The sequence below is a fragment of the Neoarius graeffei genome, chromosome 13 (genome assembly GCF_027579695.1).
Source record: "Neoarius graeffei isolate fNeoGra1 chromosome 13, fNeoGra1.pri, whole genome shotgun sequence".
NCBI classification, from domain to species: Eukaryota; Metazoa; Chordata; class Actinopteri; order Siluriformes; family Ariidae; genus Neoarius; species Neoarius graeffei.
This window is the reverse complement of record NC_083581.1, coordinates 37,699,574-37,721,955: the sequence shown is the minus strand read 5'-3', so window position 1 is coordinate 37,721,955 and position 22,382 is coordinate 37,699,574. Positions and strand designations below refer to the sequence as shown.

At 40.3% G+C, this 22,382-nt stretch overlaps 1 protein-coding gene across 3 annotated transcripts in view; it reads left to right on the top strand.

Annotated features, from left to right (window-relative positions):
- Positions 1-22,382, top strand: part of cpeb2 (cytoplasmic polyadenylation element binding protein 2) — a 78,301-nt gene that overhangs the window by 13,471 nt on the left and 42,448 nt on the right. The gene's annotated exons all lie outside the window — the stretch shown is intronic.

The following is a 22,382-nucleotide window of genomic DNA, read 5'->3' as shown; positions in this document are numbered from 1 at the left end:
AGGCGAAGGTAGGTTGCAACTTAAGTGATGGTCGATCTTTATTGGTTGAAGAAGGTCGCACCTTAATCCTCTTTAGAATCCAATCATGCCCATGGGAAGAATAGGGAGCGTACGGGTCTAGGGAAGGTCTGGGACAAGTTGCGCAGAGCGAGGCTTGATCGCAAAAGAGTGAAGCTAGATCGCACGGATCGAGTGAGTGTCGAGGACGGGCCGAGCAGCACAACCATGCGTGCAATCAGTTCTCGCTCGAGAAGACTGAGCATCGCTCATCCCCGTTCTAGCCTCGATTGTCTCTCGACCAATGCATCCTTTCCTAGACCTTGTTCACTCTTTCGACGCTCTCTGTGCGACTTTTAGGTCGAGGCTCAGTTTTTTGACATGTCAAAAAACCGAGCTATGATCTCTTTGTCGGGGAGACCATTCCTCGACCACATGCAACCATGGAAGACCAAGGCGTGACCAACCCTCGGTCAACCGTCGACTTCGTACGACCTGCGGCGACCAAGCCACGCTCTGAGATCGCAGCTCGGTCTTCCGGGAAGATTTTTCGGTGAAATGACCCCCTTACAGACTTATTCTACAATAGATTGAGTTCATTTTTTGTCACAGAATTCTACACAAAATAGCCCATAATGACAAAGTGAAAGCAGGTTTTTAGACATTTGTGCTAATTTATTAAAAATCAAAATGTAAAATATCATATGTATACAAGTGTGCACACCCTTTGATATGACACCCAAAAGTGAGCTGAGGTGCATTTTGTTTCCACTGATACTGCTTGAGATGTTTCTACAACTTAATTGGAGTCCGCCTGTGGTAAATTCAATTGACTGGACATGATTGGGGATCACTAACACCTGCCTATATAAGGTCCCACAGTTGACAGTGCATGTCAGAGCAAACTCCAAGCCATGGGGTCAAAGGAATTATCTGCAGACCTCAGAAACAGGGTTGTGTCAAGGCATAGATCTGGAGAAGGGTACAGAAAAATTGCTGCAGCTTTACAGGTCCCAAAGAGCACAGTGGCCACCATTATTCATAAATGGAAGAAGTTTGGAACCACCAAGAATCTTCCTAGACCTGGCCGCCTGGCCAAACTGAGCGATCGGGGAAGACAGGCCTTGGCCAGGGAGGTAAGCAGGAACCCGAGGGTCACTCTGACAGAGCTCCAGCATATCCTTGTGGAGATGGGAGAACCTTTCAGAAGATCAACCATCCAGGCAGCACTCCACAAATCAGGCCTTTATGGTAGAGTGGTCAGACGGAAGCCACTCTTTAGTAAAAGGCACATGATAGCCTGCTTGGAGTTTGCCAAAAGGCACCTAGAGGACTCAAACCATGAGAAACAAGAGTCTCTAGTCTGATGAAACCAAAATTGAACTTTTTGGCCTGAATACCAAGCGTCACGTCCGGAGGAAACCAGGCACTGCTCATCACCTGGCTAATGCCATCCCTACAGTGAAGCATGGCGGTGGCAGCATCATGATGTGGGGATGTTTTTCAGCAGCAGGAACAGGGCAACTAGTCTTGATAGAGGGAAAGATGTATGCAGCTGAGTACACCGAGATCCTTGAAGAAAACCTGCTCCAGAGCGCTCTGGACCTCAGACTGGGGCGAAGGTTTACCTTCCAACATGACAACAACCCGAAGCACACAGCCAAGAGAACAAAGGAGTGGCTTCGGAGAAAGTCTGTGAATGTCCTTGAGTAGCCCAGCCAGAGCCCAGACCTGAATCCAATTGAACATCTGTGGAAGGAGCTGAAAATGGCTATTGCCCGATGCTCCCCATCCAACCTGATGGAGCTTGCAAGGATATGCCAAGAGGAATGGACAAAAATGTCCAGAAACAAGAAGCTCATAGCTTCTTTCCCAAGACGTCTTTAAGCTGTAATTGTTCCCAAAAGTGCATCAACCAAGTATTAGGCTAAGGGTGTGTACACATATGTAACCCCTAAATCACCTATTTTTGTCAGTAAAATAAAATTGCATATTTTCTAAAAACCTGTTTTCATTTCGTAATTCTTGGTGATTGTGTGTAGATGTTTGAAGCAAAAAATGAACTCAATCTATTGTAGAATAAGTCTGTAATGTAATAAAACGTGGAGAAGGTGAAAGGGGTGTGCAGACTTTCTGGCTTGACTGTATAATTGAATATTTTAACGATATTGTTTTGCACTTTTCCCTCATTGTATATAAGACAAGCACTGTGGTAAATACTGTTTATATTGCATCAGACACATGTTACTAATCAGACATGATCAACCTCGGCCCAAAAGCACATGACTGTCTGCATAATTATGTCATAATTATTACATAGTCATCTTAATGAAAGTAATCAAGTTGACTCAGATTCTTTATGATTATCCCAGTAATCAATGGGATCCCCTGTTACACTGCTGTTCATTATATTTTATTCTATCCACATTCACTGGATATGAGCAATCGTGTGCTCTGATTGGCTACTCCGCTACTAGGATATCAGCTCATATACTGTGAGTAGAGAAAAACAAAATGGTGGAGTGTTTTACTGAACCAACTGAGGACAAAATAAAAACTCTACTTGAAAACAAAACCCCCCAAAAATACAAAAAAAAAGGAACAAAAACTTTTATGCAATGAAAGTATTTGATGGTAGGAACATACCTTTTTTATTTTTCAAGAATTATTATTATAGCATTTTTCACAAATTGCTCCTGTCATTTCGCAGGTTTGTTTCCATTCTTCATCTTTAAGCATTAAAATTTGTTGAGTGGTTCAAAAGCTCAAAAAAATGTGAAAATTACATCACTGAAATGTCCAAGGAAGAATTAAATGAATGTCTAAAGCTATTCTATACCTCGGCACGACAGCAAGACGGCACTTTCTGCAAAAAAACAACACTAAAGTCAATTTGTGCAGCCATCGGTAGGTTTTTAAGAAGTCTTCCTAAGCGGAAATGATTTTGTTGGATGTTTTGTATAAAGTTTTTATTTATCGAATTTGCAAAAAAATAAAAATAAAACTGCTCTGTTTCTCAAAATCCAGTGAATGAGGATAGAATAAAACAGTTATTCCACTCAATCTTGCTACATGGCTTATAGCTGCTATCAGCTCATGTACGACTCGATTTCGTGGAATAACTGTTAAATATAATTATATTACTAAAGTGGCATAAAGTCAGCAGGAACAGATAGATTAAGCCATACACCCTAAGGACTGAAAACATTTTTGCAGGTAAATTTGTATTCATTTAGCTTTTAGTCACCAGTGTATCACACAAAGACAAAAATCTTTTCCAGGCAGTACAATACATTCGAACACAAGTCATAACAAACATTTATAACAGCACTGCAAAATAATTAGCATTTTTATTATAAATAGCTTAAAATCGGATAATGAGATTTTTAGTTTTAGAAAGGTTTATATTATGACAAATTATTCCATAATGATGGCATGCTAGAAGTCTTAATCTCTAACATTTACTGGAGAGAAATACGAAGCAAGTGCGTAGAAATCACAAAATTTCACACAAAAACTAGGGCTGGGTATTGGCAAAGACTTCACGATTCAATTCGAATCACGATTCACATGCCACGATGCGATACTATCACGATTCATCACGATTCTTGAATCATTGCGATGCATTGCGATATTTTCAATATATTTAAGTGAAAATGTAAAAAATAGAGCATAATTACCAGTGGCTGTGTACGATCTGGATAGTGTCTTCAATTGATACATCACACAGCAACTCAGTTCATATATACATGAATTTATTTAACATTATTGCCATTAAAACATTCTTAATACTTTGGTGGACACACTAATTACAAAAAGTGCAAATGATTAAGGTAGAATAATAAAAGAAAACTAATAAAATAAGGCTCATCAGTGACTGCCATTTTAAGTAGCTCTGTGGCTCGCGAAGTCCATCCATCGCATGTGAGGGCAATGCTTTCTGTAGAGGCGAGGGATTTTTTAACTTGTAGCTTTACCTTTTCATACATGTCCGGGATCATTACTTCTGTAAATTGTTTTCGGCTAGGGATCACATAACGAGGCTCGAGTGTGTTTATCATACTTCTGAACCCACGATTTTCCACCACGCAATATGGCCGTAAATCTTGGCAAATGAATTCTGCAATGGACTCAGTTATTTTTTTCACACGTACAGATGAGGGTGCGAGCTTGCTGTCGAGGGTTGTTTGTTTTATCATGGGTTGTGGTGGTTGTTGCTGTTGCAGTTTGTCTGGATGGCGCCTCTGAATGTGTGCTCTTAAGTTTGTTGTATTTCCACAATACTTTATCGACATGCTACAGTGTCTACAAATTGCGTGAGTCATGTCCATTTCATTTTTACCGTCTTTGTTTCGGAAGCCGAAATGCGTCCAAACATCGGCTTTAAACTGTGAGGGAGGCACGCGAATCTTCTCGGCTTCGTCCATGTTGCAAACAGAGAGAGCACTAGGCGCCCGCTTTCGGAAATACCAATGGCATGAAGAAGGCAGCGGGCGTCAACAACTCCACTGCGCCATCTACATGATTGGATGTTGTATCCTAGGCTACTTGTTTTTGGCTGATATTCGCCTACCGTTCATACAGTTTTATTCATTTATTTTTTAACGTTAATAATCGATATTTGGCATCAAGAATCGATGCAGTATATCGTGAAAGTTGGCGATGCAATGCATCGCCATGACGATTAATTTGCACACCACTAACAAAAACCATGGAGCTGCCTTTCAGTACATTATTAAATAATTCTACAAATAGCAAGTGTGAAATGGTTCCTGTCGCGCTTCTCTTCTTGGTCGTCTAGCTGTCTTAAAGCTGTGGGATTTCTGAAGTTCTACCCCTCTGTCATTTGGCTCAGTTGAACAAAAAAAGTATAAAAAGTGAAGAAAGCCAAAACGCATGCCACGTTCGGTTCACTTCCTGCAGTTGAGTCGATTCAGAGTCAAACGTCTTTCTGGATTTGAAGTGAAGCTACGTTACTGAGGCTCTCTTGGACGAGGTGTTGGTTTTTTTGGTCTGCACCTGATTGTCATGAATTGTTCTTATCCTGCATTCCATTTACCATGGAAGTCGGAGCTGGGAATGATGTCATCCCCAAGTTGACTGCGTTCAAGTATAGAAGTTAGAAAACCAATACCAGCCATTTCTAGCCAGGTTAGCTGTTGTTAGCAATACCAGTTGGGGCAGCCATGGGCCTGAAGATGAGAGAAGCCTTGGGCCCAAAGGGTCGCTGGTTCGATTCCCGGGATCAGCAGGAAAAAGTTGAGGGGAGTTGAGTGAATGAACATGACTTCCCCTTCCCTCTGTATCATGGCAGAAGTGCCCTTGAGCAAGGCACCTCACCCCCAACTGCTCTGCTGGTACTGTAGCATAGCTGCCCACTGCTCTGAGTGTGTGTGTGCGCTCACTTGCATGTGTGTGTTCACTGCTTCAGATGGGTGAAATTTGCTTCAGAGGAAGAATTTTGCTGTGCTTGAGTGTATAGGCTTCTTCTTTTTCAGTTAATAAACGCATTACATGGTATTTTGTGCACACAAACATCATAGCAACATGTCCACAGATAGAAGTTGGATAGTACTGCGTGGACAACCGATTGAATGAGACGCAAATAAGACAGAAGTGCGAACAAAAAAGTGTATTACTACAGCGTTCACTCTGTTAATGCGCTGAGCAGCCACTTTGGATTTTGAGATCGGGGGGTTGGTGAGATTCCGACGACTTTCCGAGTCAGGAATCTGATGTCAGGGAGCATTCCTATTGGCATTTCCGACTGGGGACCTGGAAATCCTGACACCATCACCTGGCTAAAGAACCACACTGAGCAAGAGAATACAGTGGCGTTCCATTCAAACGAACGAAAACACTACATAATCTGTGGATTGGTATTTTGACTACGCATAGTAATAATAAAAAAACATGTCACTACTTCGTGTTCACGCGAGAGTCTTTTGAGTGCTGTGTCCATCGCTGAGCCTCAGCCTCACGCATGGTTTGTCTCAACAATACCTCATCACTTTTTCCTCTTCCTTGATCTTGTACCCTTCCTGCGCTTTGGAATTCCGTACATTCCTGGTGCACCTCCTTGGCTGTTTTTCCTTCCTGCCTCATTCTCCTGAAATATGCGACATGCATCATGGTTAGAGAAAGTGGCCCAGACACATCGAAGATTAGGAAAGGAAGGGAAGACGGTTGGAGTAAAAAAAAAACCCAATAACGTATGGAGTGTTTGCTACCAGACTGCCAAGCTGCTTACAAACTCCAGACGGCTTAAAAGCTGTCAGCAATAACATGAGGGTCAAACTGTTCACTTCTTTTCTTGCATTATGCTGAGCAGCTTCACACCATTTTATTTTTGGAGGTTAGTGCTAATGCAAACACTATGTTTAGCTTTGCTAGGTAGCACCTTCCATGTAACTGTGGATGTGCAAACCCAGAAGGTGTAGGGGGTCTTAACAGCATGCTAGAGGAGGGAAAACAAAGATATCGCACATCCTGGTTTTTTAAACAAGGGCAGAGATTTGGTTAAATTTGATAGGCCAATCACAAACCTGATTATTCCTCTACTAGCTTTTCTTTTATAGCTCTGTGTTTGTTAGCTTGCTCTCGAATGTTTATACCGGCTTTAATTATGTCGCATCGACTAGCTACGTACATTATCTTAGCTAGCTGCATTAATGTTAGCTGAGGTAAACATGCAGCTGGCTTTATTAGAGTATTTAGGATTTCTTTTGTCTGCTTTCAACAGCCTACCACAGAAGATGGGTCTTCGGATCAATACCAAGAAAACTGAAACAATGTGTGTCAGAGAACAAGCTGATTTTTACATCAATGGACAGAAGTCAGAGATGTCCACAAGCGCTGGTGAATGGCAGTTTTCTCCGCCTTCACAGACAGTCTGCGCCGGCTACTCGATCCCAGAAAGAAAAAAAAACCCTCGCTTTTCAACGTTCAAGCGATTTATATCGTCTCCGTTGCCCATAAATTGCTGCAAATCCAATTATTTGACCATGAAATTGTCTTCGATTTGGGTCTAGTGTGACCAGAAGCAATGCCATAGTTGTTGATCGATTCTCAGACTCTGATTGGCTGAGCTGGACCACGTGACCATGCCGTAACAGACGGTAAAGACACAGTTGGTGGTTGTTGCAGACACCACCATGCTGCCAGGCAGCATACTACAGAGGGTAACTGAGAAAGCCAAGCATACATACATCTGGCGGGAAATTTCATACATATTTTGCAAGTATATTACTAGGAAATGGTTAGCAATTTATTCGCTGAGAATGCACCAGGAGCCACCAAAAGGCATGTAAATTTAAAAATTTTCTGGGGGAGCTTGTCCTCAGACCCCCCTCACCATTAGTGTGCCTTTGGTGCATTGCCACCGTGAATTATAGAGCCATCTACTACTTTTTTTAGCCAGCTACTTCAGATTTTCTGGAGAACCCTGGAAGTTGACTAAAGTAGATAATTTCAAATATTTTGGTAGCTATGTTAGTAATGACCGCAAGTTCGATAAAGAAATTATTGCGCATATTCAAGCTGCCTCATGTGCCGTGGGTAGGCTCAGAGACCAAATCTTCAGCTGTAGGGAACTAACAACAGAAACCAAACTTAACATGTACAACCAGTGTGTGATTCCAGTGATGGTGTACAGGAGTGAGACTTGGATTTTATACCGCCATCAAATCAAAAATCTAAGAACCATCCAACAATGGCATCTTGGATCCATTCTTAAGATTGAATGGGATGACTACATTACAAATGATGAACTTCTAGAACATGCTAAATCTGAAGACATTGATAACATACTTATTAGAAACAAACTGCGTTGGGTGGGACATGTTGTATGTTTGCCAGATGACCGGTCAGTCAAAGCACTATTTTATGGTGAACTGGCAGAAGGTTCGCGAAAGATCAGTCATCCATTTCTTTGAGACAAAGGCCTAAGGATATTCTGAAACGAGGTGATGCACTACACACATGGAAGGACGCTGTAACTGAGAGGCCAGAATGGCAGAAGTGCACTTACGACATATGCAAAAGGATAGACAGTGACAGAAAGGAAGACAACAAAGGACAAAGAGCCAAGCGCCATGAGAAGAGAGCTTTGAAAGGAAAGGACGCTAAAGCCCGACGTACACGGGCAATTTTCTGTCGCAAGCATATTGCGATTTTTGGACGCAAGTTTCCCCTCTCGGGGTTGCTGCGTGTGCACATTATCTCCGACCAGTGGGCAATTTGGGGAGGGGGATGCAAGTCACGTGGAAATCACATGACTTTTTTTTGTCCATACTGCTTTCATGGAAGTCACCATCTTGAGTAAAGAAAATCATGTGACTACTTTGCAGGCGGGGATTGGCTTATCCTTTAGAGGTGATCGCTTCGACTGCCAATTTTTTGTCGCAGAATATCAAGCAGGTTTGATACCTGCAATCTGTCGCAAGCAACAAAAAAATCGGCATCGCAAATATCCACACACAAAGTAATTTTTCGCTTGCGTCAAAAAGTTGCATGACCAAGCGACGGAAAATCGCCCGTGTGTGCTGGGCTTAAGTGAATCAGTGACCTGTCTATCATCAGGAACTTTCACATCCATATTTATAGCCATTCATACATGACTATTTACTACGTCGCTTGTAATCCCTCTTGTAATTCGTATTTACCCGTATCAGGTCTTAGGCAAGGGGTGGCAAGGTGGTGTAGTGGTTAGCACTGTTGCCTCATAGCAAGAAGGTTCTGGGTTCGAGCCCAACGGCCGACAGGGGCCTTTCTGTATGGAGTTTGCATGTTCTCCCTGTGTCCGCGTGGGTTTCCTCTGGGTACTCCGGTTTCCCCCACAGTCCAAAGACATGCAGGTTAGGTTAATTGGTGGCTCTAAATTGACCAGAGGTGTGAATGTGAGTGTGAATGGTTGTTTGTCTCAATGTGTCAGCCCTGTGATGACCTGGCAACTTGTCCAGGGTGTACCCTGCCTCTCGCCTATAGTCAGCTGGGATAGGCTCCAGTTTGCCCACAATCCTGTACAGGATAAGCAGCAATGGATGGATGGATGGGTCTTAGGCATACAGTGGTGCTTGAAAGTTTGTGAACCCTTTAGAATTTTCTACATTTCTGCATAAATATGACCTAAAACATCATCAGATTTTCACACAAGTCCAAAAAGTAGATAAAGAGAACCTGGTTAAACAAATGAGGCAAAAATATTATACTTGGTCATTTATTTATTGAGGAAAATGATCCAATATTACATATCTGTGAGTGTCAAAAGTATGTCAACCTTTGCTTTCAGTATCTGGTGTGACCCCCTTGTGCAGCAATAACTGCAACTAAATATTTCCGGTAACTGTTGATCAGTCCTGCACACCGGCTTGGAGGAATTTTAGCCCATTCCTCCATACAAAACAGCTTCAACTCTGGGATGTTGGTGGGTTTCCTCACATGAACTGCTCGCTTCAGGTCCTTCCACAACATTTCGATTGGATTAAGGTCAGGACTTTGACTTGGCCATTCCAGAACATTAACTTTATTCTTCTTTAACCATTCTTTGGTAGAACGACTTGTGTGCTTAGGGCCGTTGTCTTGCTGCATGACCCACCTTCTCTTGAGATTCAGTTCATGGACAGATGTCCTGACATTTTCCTTCAGAATTTACTGGTATAATTCAGAATTCATTTGGCAAACTGTTCTGGCCCAGATGCAGCAAAACAGGCCCAAACCATGATACTACCACCATCATGTTTCACAGATGGGAGAATGCAGTGTTTTCCTTTCTCCAAATATAACACTTCTCGTTTAAACCAAAAAGTTCTATTTTGGTCTCATCCGTCCACAAAACATTTTTCCAATAGCCTTCTGGCTTGTCCACGTGATCTTTAGCAGACTGCAGATGAGCAGCACTGTTCTTTTTGGAGAGCAGTGGCTTTCTCCTTGCAACCCTGCCATACACAACATTGTTGTTCAGTGTTCTCCTAATGGTGGACTCATGAACATTAACATTAGCCAATATGAGAGAGGCCTTCAGTTGCTTAGAAGTTATCCTGGGGTCCTTTGTGACCTTGCCGACTATTACACGTTTTGCTCTTGAAGTGATCTTTGTTGGTCGACCACTCCTGGGGAGGGTAACAATGGTCTTGAATTTCCTCCATTTGTACACAATCTGTCTGACTGTGGATTGGTGGAGTCCAAACTCTTCAGAGATGGTTTTATAACCTTTTCCAGCCTGATGAGCATCAACAACACTTTTTCTGAGGCCTTCAGAAATCTCCTTTGTTCATGACATGATACACTTCCACAAACGTGTTGTGAAGATCAGACTTTGATAGATCCCTATTCTTTAAATAAAACAGTGTGCCCACTCACACCTGATTGTCATCCCATTGCTTGAAAACACCTGACTCTAATTTCACCTTCAAATTAATTGCTAATCGAAGAGGTTCACATACTTTTGCCACTCACAGATATGGAATATTGGATCATTTTCCTCAATAAATAAATGACCAAGTATAATATTTTTGTCTCATTTGTTTAACTGGGTTCTCTTTATCTACTTTTTGGACTTGTGTGAAAATCTGATGATGTTTTAGGTCATATTTATGCAGAAATATAGAAAATTCTAAAGGGTTCACAAACTTTCAAGCACCACTGTATATAATAATAGGACACTGGCTAGTTTGTGTAAATAAAACCCGTATTTCTTATGCTGAGCATTATTTTCAGGCAATGAAGTGAAAAGATACACTAGTGGTAATGTAAAAATTTCAATTTTACTTCAGCAAAATTTATTTAAGCAGCTCTTTCAGACAAAACGAGGACGCCGTGTCAAGGCTACCTGTGGGAAGCTTAAGGCTAAATAGGTTAAATAGGCTTCCTTTTTATCTGCACTGGGATTTTGTGCATGTGCGCCATATGGATATTGGAACATCTCCAAGTCGGTGGTGGTTCCCATTCCATTCAAACGTTGTTTTTTTTTGTTTTGTTTTTTTCCTCCCCAAGAGGTTGGAGAATATGTTTTCCAATGATTGGTTGAAAAATTTCCAGACACGCAGTATTGTTCATGGGTTCAGCGTGTGGTCTGTGTAGAGCGAACGATTAAGAATGAGTAAGAGTCATACTCCATATGTTCAGCGTGTGTGAGCTTTTCCCCATGGATGTGTGCTAAAGCTGAGGGTCAATGCTGATGAGGAGGGATCAAGATCATGGCTGCTGTAGTCTGGTGTTATTCATGCAGACGCCTGCTGAGAGGGAGCTAACATGTGACATAGCGTTCATCCCTCTGGGAAGCAGAATTCCTCAGTATTTCTTGGAAGTAACTAGTTCAACATGAGCTGAACTTCAGATTGGCTGGTTCCTTGGCTTGGGTTGTGGTACGTTCAGCTGCTGGTGGTTGTATTTTTAGTGCATAAAGAAGTGTTGCGTTTTTTATTTCTCTTGTCATGTCTGCAACAAATAGTGTGACCTTTTCTATTGTAATCGCACAAAGTCGCTCATCTATTCCCTTACCAAAAAGAAATATACTTCAAGTTCATTTTATTAAGTATACTTAAGTAAAGTTAAAGTATATTTCCTTAAGTATACTTTTGTGTACCAAGTATACTGATATCAATGTACTTACAGTATACTTGTAAGAAAACTAATCTAATACTTCTTGGGACTAAATTGGCCCATTTTTAGTTTATAAAAAGTATACTTTAAGTCGAAGAGAAGTCAACTCTGAATATACAACTAGTATTTTTTATTTTGTACTGCAAGTATACCACAAGTAAACTTATACAGTGGGGCAAAAAAGTATTTAGTCAGTCACCAATTGTGCAAGTTCTCCCACTTAAAAAGATGAGAGAGGCCTGTAATTTTCATCATAGGTATACCTCAACTATGAGGCAAAATGAGAAAAAAAAAATCCAGAAAATCACATTGTCTGATTTTTAAATAATGTATTTGCAAATTATGGTGGAAAATAAGTATTTGGTCAATAACAAATACTCTCATCCAAATGCTCTCCAGCAAACTTCAGACGGGCCTGGACATGTACTGGCTTAAGCAGGGGGACACGTCTGGCACTGCAGGATTTGAGTCTCTGGAGGTGTAGTGTGTTACTGATGGTAGCCTTTGTTACTTTGGTCCCAGCTCTCTGCAGGTCATTCACTAGGTCCCCCCGTGTGGTTCTGGGATTTTTGCTCACCGTTCTTGTGATCATTTTGACCCCATGGGGTGAGATCTTGCGTGGAGCCCCAGATCGAGGGAGATTATCAGTGGTCTTGTATGTCTTCCATTTTCTAATAATTGCTCCCACAGTTGATTTCTTCACACCAAGCTGCTTACCTATTGCAGATTCAGTCTTCCCAGCCTGGTGCAGGTCTAAAATTTTGTTTCTGGTGTCCTTTGACAGCTCTTTGGTCTTGGCCATAGTGGAGTTTGGAGTGTGACTGTTTGAGGTTGTGGACAGGTGTCTTTTATACTGATAACGAGTTCAAACAGGTGCCATTAATACAGGTAACGAGTGGAGGACAGAGGAGCCTCTTAAAGAAGAAGTTACAGGTCTGTGAGAGCCAGAAATCTTGCTTGTTTGTAGGTGACCAAATACTTATTTTACCGAGGAATTTACCAATTAATTCATTAAAAATCCTACAATGTGATTTCCTGGATTCTTTCCCCCCATTCTGTCTCTCATAGTTGAAGTGTACCTATGATGAAAATTACAGGCCTCTCTCATCTTTAAGTGGGAGAACTTGCACAATTGGTGGCTGACTAAATACTTTTTTGCCCCACTGTATACTAATAGTTTACTAGTTCTATACTTGTAGTCCACTCTTTAGTTTACAAAAGCATACCTCATAGTATACTGGAAATATACTGCGTTTACTTGTTTTATACTTCTAGTCCACTTTTTAGTTTACTAAAGTATACTGTGTAGTATACTGGAAATATACTATTAGTTACTGGTTATATACATCTAGTCCACTTTTTAGTTTTGAAGTATACTGCAATTACCCTTCGAGGTATACTATTAGTTTTCTAGCCCTAACCCTTACCTCATGCACACTACCAGTAGACAACTTAAGTGTTTTGTACCTTAAGTTACAATGAAGTTATAAAGGTAAGAATTCACAAAATAACAGATACTCAGGATTAAGAACATATTCATTTTCTTTAAAAATCTAAATTTAAAGCAACATTGTATTAAATGCCAAAGTATAAAAACATGGCAGTGACAACTGAAATTGACATCCAAGCTCTAAAGAAAAATAAATAAATAAATAAATAAATTTAATTATCCCACTCAGGAGAAATAATAATAAAAAAAACCTTTGATTAAATTTGGCTTGTTTTTTGATGAAATTGTAAAAATTCAGATGTATTTTGGCGACGGCGTATAATGACAGCCAGTATGATTCAAGTCTGTCACAATGTTCTCACCTTTGTTTTCAAATTTGTTGGCAAATAAAATAAGAGAAATGTTTATCTGTCTCTTTGTGGGTTAATAACACTACGTACATAAAAGATAAGTTTCAAGCAGATATGCAGAGCCATGGCTTCACTATCGTTTATAAACGCCTTGAGACCTCAAGAATGGCACAGGAATAGTTTTAAGCGTTAACAATAAATCTAATATAGTAATTTTTACGATTAAAGTGATTCATAGAGGTAGCGGTCTGAGTGAATGACCTTGACGTCCGTAACGTCACAGCAGGAAGGCTATCAGTCTCACAGAGCTGACTGCAACGCCAATCCTCCATTTTGAGTTCATTTATTGCCATGCCACGTAAATGTGTTTTTAGCCGGTGCAGCAACATGACAGCAGGTGGATTTATGTTGCATTCATGGCCCAAGAATGTTCAAACTGCAAAGATTTGGACATGTTTTGCGAGAAGTTCATGGGCACATTGGGTGCCTACAAAGTGGTCTCTCCTCTGCTCTGCACATTTTACTGAATAATTCCGACTCTCATTTGGATAAAAAACCAAAAACAACACGTTGTTTACCTGCATTTAGATTAATACATGTAACTTGGATTGTATGTTTAAATTACCGGTATAAGATTATTTAATTTGCTTCAGAATGTGATTGTCTCAGTTCATCTGATTATTTAATTAGCCTTTTACGTTTTATCAGTGAAAATGCATGCATGTACATGTGCGTTGCATAAGTTATAGCACCTATCCTGTTTTAATGAGAGTCAACCCACAATCACTGAAGTCAAATCAGTCTTAGTTGAGCAAGTCGGTAACGGTGTTTCTTACTTTCGCCATAAATTTTTATTGATACGACTTTGGTCTATAGCTGTAAAAGGCCTCGGCCTTAAAACCGGTTACCGCAGTGACGTCACGCACTCAGGGCTGGCTGGCTCAGCGGGGCAGCTCGAATGCCAACTTTGTGGTCGATTTTAACTCTGAAAAATATATATTTTTTTTTATTCCCATTTATGCAGCATACAAGAGTCAAGGATGGAGATACTATCCACTCAGAAATTTATTTAAAAAATAAAGGCTCTGCGTATCTCCTTTAAGTTTCGCCACTGTTTACTCTTAAGCTATTCCACCCCAGAGCTGACCACAAACTTATGGTGCATGTAGGTTTAAAAGATGGGATTTAAAACATGCTGCCGTATATCACAAAGAAGCCAATATGTGTGAAAAATAAGTATTTTATAGGCTACTATCAAAAGGATAAGCACAACTACAGGGCGAGTACACTTAAACATAAGGCACAAATATTTTAATACTTTATTACACTTTTGTTAAGTATATCTTGATCAAAAGTTTAAGTATAAGCTTCATATACTTAGGCTTTTCTATATACTTTTCAGTATAAACCAAATATACTTATGTATAACTTTATTAAGTATATCTCTGATAAGTAAATAAAATAGTAAACTAAAAATATACTCTTTTATTTTTAGTTTAAAAGAAATATACTCGAAGCACACTTGAATAAACTTCTTTTTTGTAAGGGTTGTCAAAGACTCCAGTTGTCTATTTGGTACTTGCTCAAGATTGGCACCAACAGGACGTCATAGTATTCAGGGACATGGCATTCAGAATCGAAACAAAATTAATTCAAAATTTCAACAAAACAGAATTTAAACAAAATTTCAAAAGTTAAAATATTTAAGTTAACGTTTCCTGATCATATGGGACAGATTCTTTCCTTTTTCTACTGTATGGTATTCAACATTTGGTTAAATCTAGTTTTTTTCTGGGTTGTTTGTTTTGTTTTTGACCTACGTCAACTTACCTACCCAACGTCAGTAGTTTTACTTGCTCATGAAACACTTGAAGATAATCCAAGCACTAATTTTACCTTGAGTTTAACCTGCAGCTTCATCATGCATTGTAATGATCACATGGTTGCTTTTACTGTCATCACAGTTCCAGTTGTCTCTCAAGATAAAACAAACTACACCTGGAACTTCAAGTTAGATCGGCTCCTCTACTGAGAGCCTCGGAGGTGTCTTTGTGGTTATGTTTTTCAAAGGTGTGGCCACAAATTAGACAAATATATTGCGGCCATGAAATAATATTTTAACACCACAAATTTAGGGCCAGTGGGACATTCCTAAGCGTGCAGTTGGACTTTTGCAAGCGCATAAATTATATTTGAAGAGTAAGTATAAATCTGAGTAAACAAAAATCTATTGTGTGCATGCTTGCTCAGTCTCTGCGCTGACAGACGCCTACACACTCAGTCACAGTTTCTCTCTTGGCTCTCTCAACATCTCCGTAAAATTAAGACATGGTTTTGTTTTGGGGTTTTTTGGCATTAAGTAGTGGCAAACTTAGCAGTAAATCGACTTCCGCAAACCGTAATAAAATCATGTTGTGTGATTGATTTATAGAGGAGAACGGGACAGAACAGTACCGTCACGTATTTTAATGTGGTGTCACGTATTTTCTTCTATTTGCCTTCCGGGTTTTTATATGCTGTTCCGTCCCATGTATAACAAGTGTTCCATCCTGCAATACCATTTTTGTGACATTTATTTACATAATGTATAATCTTACCTTTTTTGTTCCAGTTTCACAGAGACATCCGTCACGTCCACCATTTTATTAATCGCTACTTACATTAGTCATCCCGCATTTAGAGATGAACCCGTCCCGTCACGTATGATCAAGTTAGAAGGAAAACAAAATATATTGTTTAGTTGTTTTATTGTCAAAACATATAACTTAACTACTATTTATTCATCTATTTTACAATTTCTTGCCTCTTCCCCTACCTCTCCCTTTTCGTTTCTTCAGCTGGCATTGTACACATTTCAAGTTCTTATCTCTTTTGAGCTGTGCTTCTGTTTTATGACCCGCGTTTTCACAATCAGTGTGAAACCACATTTTACTCGAGATGGCGCTTGTTCCACCACACAGGATTTCTTTGTGACATCACACCGAGGTATAGTCCGTAATTGGAGTTCCGGGCTTTTAGATCAATTTCGATTGAAAATATTGTTTATATAACGTTAATACAATGTGACGGGATATAATAATACTGGATAATCAAAGAATACATGACAGTGATACGTGTGAGTATAAGATGTTAAGTATGAAACCCCTGAATATTTAGAAAACGTAACACTATTGTAATGTACCGTCCCGTTCCGGTTCATACTTTCTGTACCGGGTTATGGGAGACACCGATTTATATATGATCTTCCCCCAAATTTTGCGATTTGAAAGGAAAACTCCGACACTCTCAGAAAATAAAGTACATTATTGCACCTTTGGGGTACAGCGGCTTTTCACTGGGGCAGTACCCTCTAAGGCAGGGGTCACCAAACTTTTTTCTCTGGGGGCCACATTGTCATTCCTGACTGTGATGGGGGGGCCGGGGTCGGGTCAGCTATATAACATAGAATTGTATGACCCAGACAAATATGACCACCAGCAGGCCTCATTGGGTGTTCACACGGCACATATTTGCATCGATGCTGCACCGATGTATTTTGTTGCGATATATCTTACACCGGTGTAAATTTTGCGCAGCGTTCACACGTCACAACCCTGCTTACTAGAGAGAAGCGTGTTAGCACCGGTGCAGCCCCACTTGCGGTCACACGGCAGTTTCTGCGACCGTGTTATAGTAGCTAAAACTTTATTACTATCATTTCCTTTGATAGTAATAAAGTTTTGATATTTCCTTTTATTACTATCATTTCCTATCATTATTACTATCATTTCCGATAGTAATAATGCGGAAATGAAATATGCGCATGCGTGAAAATGTACTTCTTTTTCCCGGTTGTCATGGCATCACCAAGCGCCGGGAAAACAACGTGGATGAAGACACCAGTGTTGCCAGATATTGCTGACGTTTTCCATCCCAAAATATGTTCAAATCCGCCAAAATGCACTTAAAACTGCCCAATCTGGCAACACTGGAAGACACGCAGTTCTGTTGTTGTTGATATTCGCCATTTTGGAAGCGCAAAATACCAGGATGCAAATTATGCAATACCCTTATGTAATCAACTGTCCTCACGCGTAGCGAGTCTACCCCTGTAGCGTTCAGACGTCCCATTTTATATCGGTGCTGCCCCGCAAACTAGCATTTACTCCGGAGTAAATTTCTTAAACCACCTCCCGAGCAGGGTTAGATTTGCACCGGTTTAAGCAGCTTTCAGGGGCTGCACCGGTATAACTTTGTACCGTGTGAACGCTCTACCGGGGCAGCCCCGGTGCTACACCGGAGTAAAAGTTGCCGTGTGAACACCCCTATTTATTGTGTAGTAGAGATTACTAGCCTGGCACAGCCATCCCCACTACTATATCCACACTACTAGATCAACACTTGATTCCTGGCACATATTTGTTTATCTTTACTAGTGGTTTGCAAAAGTAGTAATCGAGTCTTCACACTTTGTTTTAATTTGAAATACCACAGATATTCCATTTATTTATTTTCTAATAAAAATAACATCAAAGCTGTCAAGGTAAGAAACATCTGCCTAGTTGAGGTGATTGACACTAGCAAAGGTGAGTGAAAAATTATAAATTGTAGGTAGGCCTGTTGATATTATTAATAATATTAATAATAATTGTGTGCAGCACTTAATAAATGTCAAATAAATAGGCCTATAAAATAAATACATTTTAAAAAACAGTGAAATTATAATAATATGAGCAATAGATCAATAGATCACAGCAGTTGTGCTGTGTCCTGCACGTCATTGCTCTCATCCATGGCCAAAGCAAAAAACTCGAATTCTGACGCTTTCTCATTCAGCTGGTCATACACGTTGTCCTCCAAATCTATGGTTCGCCTGGTCATAGTAGGTGCGGAGAGACTCACTGCGTTGAGCGCATCCTTCTTGTCGGGACACACCTCCTCGGCCACAGCAAGCATGCATACTTTAACAAAGTCCCCATCAGTAAACGGCTTCCCATGGGTAGCTAGTAGGTGAGCTACCTTATAGCTAGCTCGGACAGCAGCCTGGTTGATCTGGGTTTGGCAAAGGAATACATTCTGTTGTGCAGCCAGTCCGCATTTCATCCTCCGAATCCTGTCTTCTCTTGTTTGCCCTCGCAAACTAGCATACTCTTTGTGGCGGGTTTCGTAGTGACGACGCAGATTATATTCTTTGAAAACCGACACACTTTCTTTACATACAAGACAAACTGCACGGTCCTTACACTGAACGAAAAAATAATCGGTGGTCCACTGTTCTTTAAAAACTCTGCACTCTCTGTCAGCTTTTCGCTTACCGCTAGCCATTTTGCTGTCCTGAACACTGACAGTTCTCTGCGCGTGCGCTGCCTGTCACTGCTTGATCGCGAGCATATGACGAAAATTTAGAAAATATGAATAGTTCATTTTATAACTAAATATCAATTTTAATTGATAAAATCAACAAAATACAAGATGCAGACATGTTATTATTTGCCAAAAAGCAATTTAAAAAAATAGGCCATGACCACTTTTGGGGATTGCCTCATAGGGCCGGTTCAAGTGCTGGGGGGCAGAGGGGCTGGGGAGCCGGTCAAAGGGGGGTGGCGGGCCGGAGTCGGCTCACAGGTCGTAGTTTGATGGCCCCTGCTCTAAGGTACTTATTTGTACCCTTTATATACTGCTTGGGAACATATTGACTTGAAGAAGGTACCTCTTTTTGACCAACAGGGATTGGGTTCCATTCTGGTTTGTGCACCAAACCAGAATGGAACCATTCAGAGCATTTCAACTAAAAATAAACTGGTTCAGAACCTGAAATGTCGGTTCCCAGCTGGAACCAACATATAGCTGGTTTTTCCAGCTGGGAACCATGACAACATCAGTGGGTGTGTCATTAGTTTGGAGAGGAAGCAGAGCACAGCAATGGAGAACACAATGGAAAAGGATACATCTTCAGAGAAAATGGAATGAAAACAAATATCAGCAGTAATACAACACAAGCTCACAGGTCATCAATGCACTCCGCCATCTTGCGACTACTGTTTACTCCTGTTGCGTATTGTACAACGCCTTCTGTTCATGGTGCGTCCATGATTACAATGGTTCCACTCAAAACTGGCACCAAGGTTCAAAGAATCCTGAACAGAACCGGTTCAAGAACCCGTTCCCTGTTGGTCAGAAAGGGGTAATAGTTACCTTGAGGTCCAGTAAAGAGCCCTAGGGGGTATATTAGTCTAGACTGTATCTTGAGGGATAGAAATGGACTCCTACTGAATCTTGTTTCTGACAATGTACAAATATATACAGTACCAGTCAAAAGTTTGAACACACCTACTAATTCAGTGCTTTTTCTTTATTTTTTATTAATTAAGTCACTTCATGTCTTAAAGTAATGATGGATGTCGTTTCTCTTTACTTAGTTGAGTGGTTTCTTGACATAATATGGATTACTACAGTTGTGGAATAGGGCTATTTACTGTATTGCTATTATTTACTGTTTACTGTTTGATCTCAAACTCATTAAGAAGGCAAGAAATTGCACGAATTAACTTTTGACGAGACACACCTGTTAACTGAAAAGCATTCCAGGTGACAACTTCATGAAGCTGGTTAAGATAATGCCAATAGTGTGTAAAGCGTCATCAAGGGAAACACTGGATACGCTGAAGAATTTAAATGTGAAACATGTTTTTTTTAAACACTTTTTTGTTAATCATTTTTATTTTTTGCAAATTCAATAAATAAAAACTTTATACAAAACGTCCGACAAAATAATTTCCGCTTAGAACGTAAACAAACTGGCGAAATGACAGTAGCAATTTGTGAAAAATGCTACAATAATAATTCTTTGAAAATTAAAAAAAAAAAACGTTCTTACTATCAAATACTTTCATTCCATATTTTGTTGCTTTTTTTGTGTATTTATTGCGGTTTTGTTTTCAAGTAAAGTTTTTATTTTGTCCTTGGTTGGTTCAGTAACATGCCCTGTGTCTGAAATCACTCCCTACTCACTATATAGGGCACAAGTATTCATGGGGACACCATTTTGTAGTGCTGTCCGAAAGCTTAGTGAGAATTGTTTACACCCTATATAGTGCACTCAAAGTATCCCACAATGCATCACAAAAAGTAGTGTACAACCGATGGTCAGTAACCAAAGCAATATATCCCATCATGCATTGCGGTCACGCTGAAAGAAATCAAATTAAAAGTCTCAAATTTGATTTAATAAAAGGCAGCGGCAAAGAAGAAAGTATTCAGCCTTGATTTAAAAGAACTGAAAGATGCAGGAACTTTGTATTGATTAATGTGGGAAATGCGCTCAGTATAATATGGATTTATCACAAAAACACACTCATGTATTTATTATTTTGAAAACGCACCAGCCGACTGATCTGGCACGTTTTAATTGTGCGACAGTAATGACGTAAATACCAGCGCGACGGAGTAGTGTCCGAAAGCATTTTTTCATTTTATCAATGAGCTTACTATATAGTCCTCTATACAGTAATTCCCTATATAGGGAGTAGTGAACAAGTGAGTGATTTCGGACACAAGGATGGTCCACCATTTTCTTTTCTTCTTTTTTTGGCTGTTGGCAAACCAACTTAAAGGTGCATTACTGCCACCGACTGGGCTGGAGTGTGGAACAGGAGATATTGGGGGGGGGAACTATATTCTTTTATTTAGCCGTTTCTGTTTCTTTAGAATACTTGATAAAGTGATATATCTGACTTGATGCGCTCCGCCATTTTGTTTTTCTCTACTCACGGTATATGAGCTGATAGCCTAGTAGTAGAGTAGCCAATCAGAGTGCGCGATTGCTCATATCCAGTGAATATGGATGGAATAATATCAGTCAGCTTCATATTTCTCCATTCTATCTCCAGTCATCCAACGGATTTCTTCTGAATGCCAAGTAAACATTCAAAATATGAAAAAAAAAATTGCAAGCATCACTTTTTCCCTCATGGATATTGAGGGAAACTGCAAAATGAGAAATACCTGTGAATTAGAAATGCGCACGCACCACGGTTACCTCGGTTCCCATACAATGACTGAGAAACAAACTTAAACCTTTGGGTTAGCTTCAGGCTGTTTTTGTGCGATTTATGAGAAGTAGTTGATCTGGAAACTTTGCAACCCTGCAGCCGGTCCTTGTTGACAGTGTAACATAATCCAGAACAGGGTTTAATCTGAAAAGTGGGACACAGGAAATGCAGTAAAATGATCAGACACACAGCTACAGCAGGAAGCAGGCCAAGTGCTAAAGTTATATTTACAGTTATACTTGACAGGTGCATATGTTCCCAGATACAGTATGTCAGTACTCAGTCCTCTGTGTGTGTGCATGTGTGTGTGTGTGTCCTATTCTCCTTGAGACTCATGAGTGTGCAGTAAACATTCCCCTCACTGTCCACACACATCTGCGGAAAATCTTTTTTTCAGGAGAGGAGCTCAGGATGCCCTTCTGACATTTACAGCAAAGCAGAAAGAGATGTTATCCGTTCTACACACACACACACACACACACACACACACACACACACACACACACACACGTTCGTAGTGAGTTCTAAAGGTCAGCTTTCCTGGTTACCTCGTTTTCCAGGAATAAGGGGGATCCACTTCAGTACTGGTTATACAAACACATCACTCACATGAACCAACACAGGAGGAACCTCCCAGCATGCACTAGGCCAACACTAAAGTCCTGTCATTTCTGAAATTCAGAGCGGAGTAACAGCACATCTTGAAGTTCCTAATTCATTTTATGTCACATCAATTTGTTAACTATTACAAATTTCTATTTATTAAAGAAGGACATGTCATACTTTTTGTCCATTTATAGTTATGTTTAATGTTGTGGGACATAGATTCTGTTAGCACTTATACGTTATAGCAGCAATAAACGGTCATTCTCTCACAAACTCTGAACTTTTCAATCTCTTGAAGTGTACAAGAAAAAAACCTAACTGTTTTCAAGCACTGGCGCTGGAGACTCT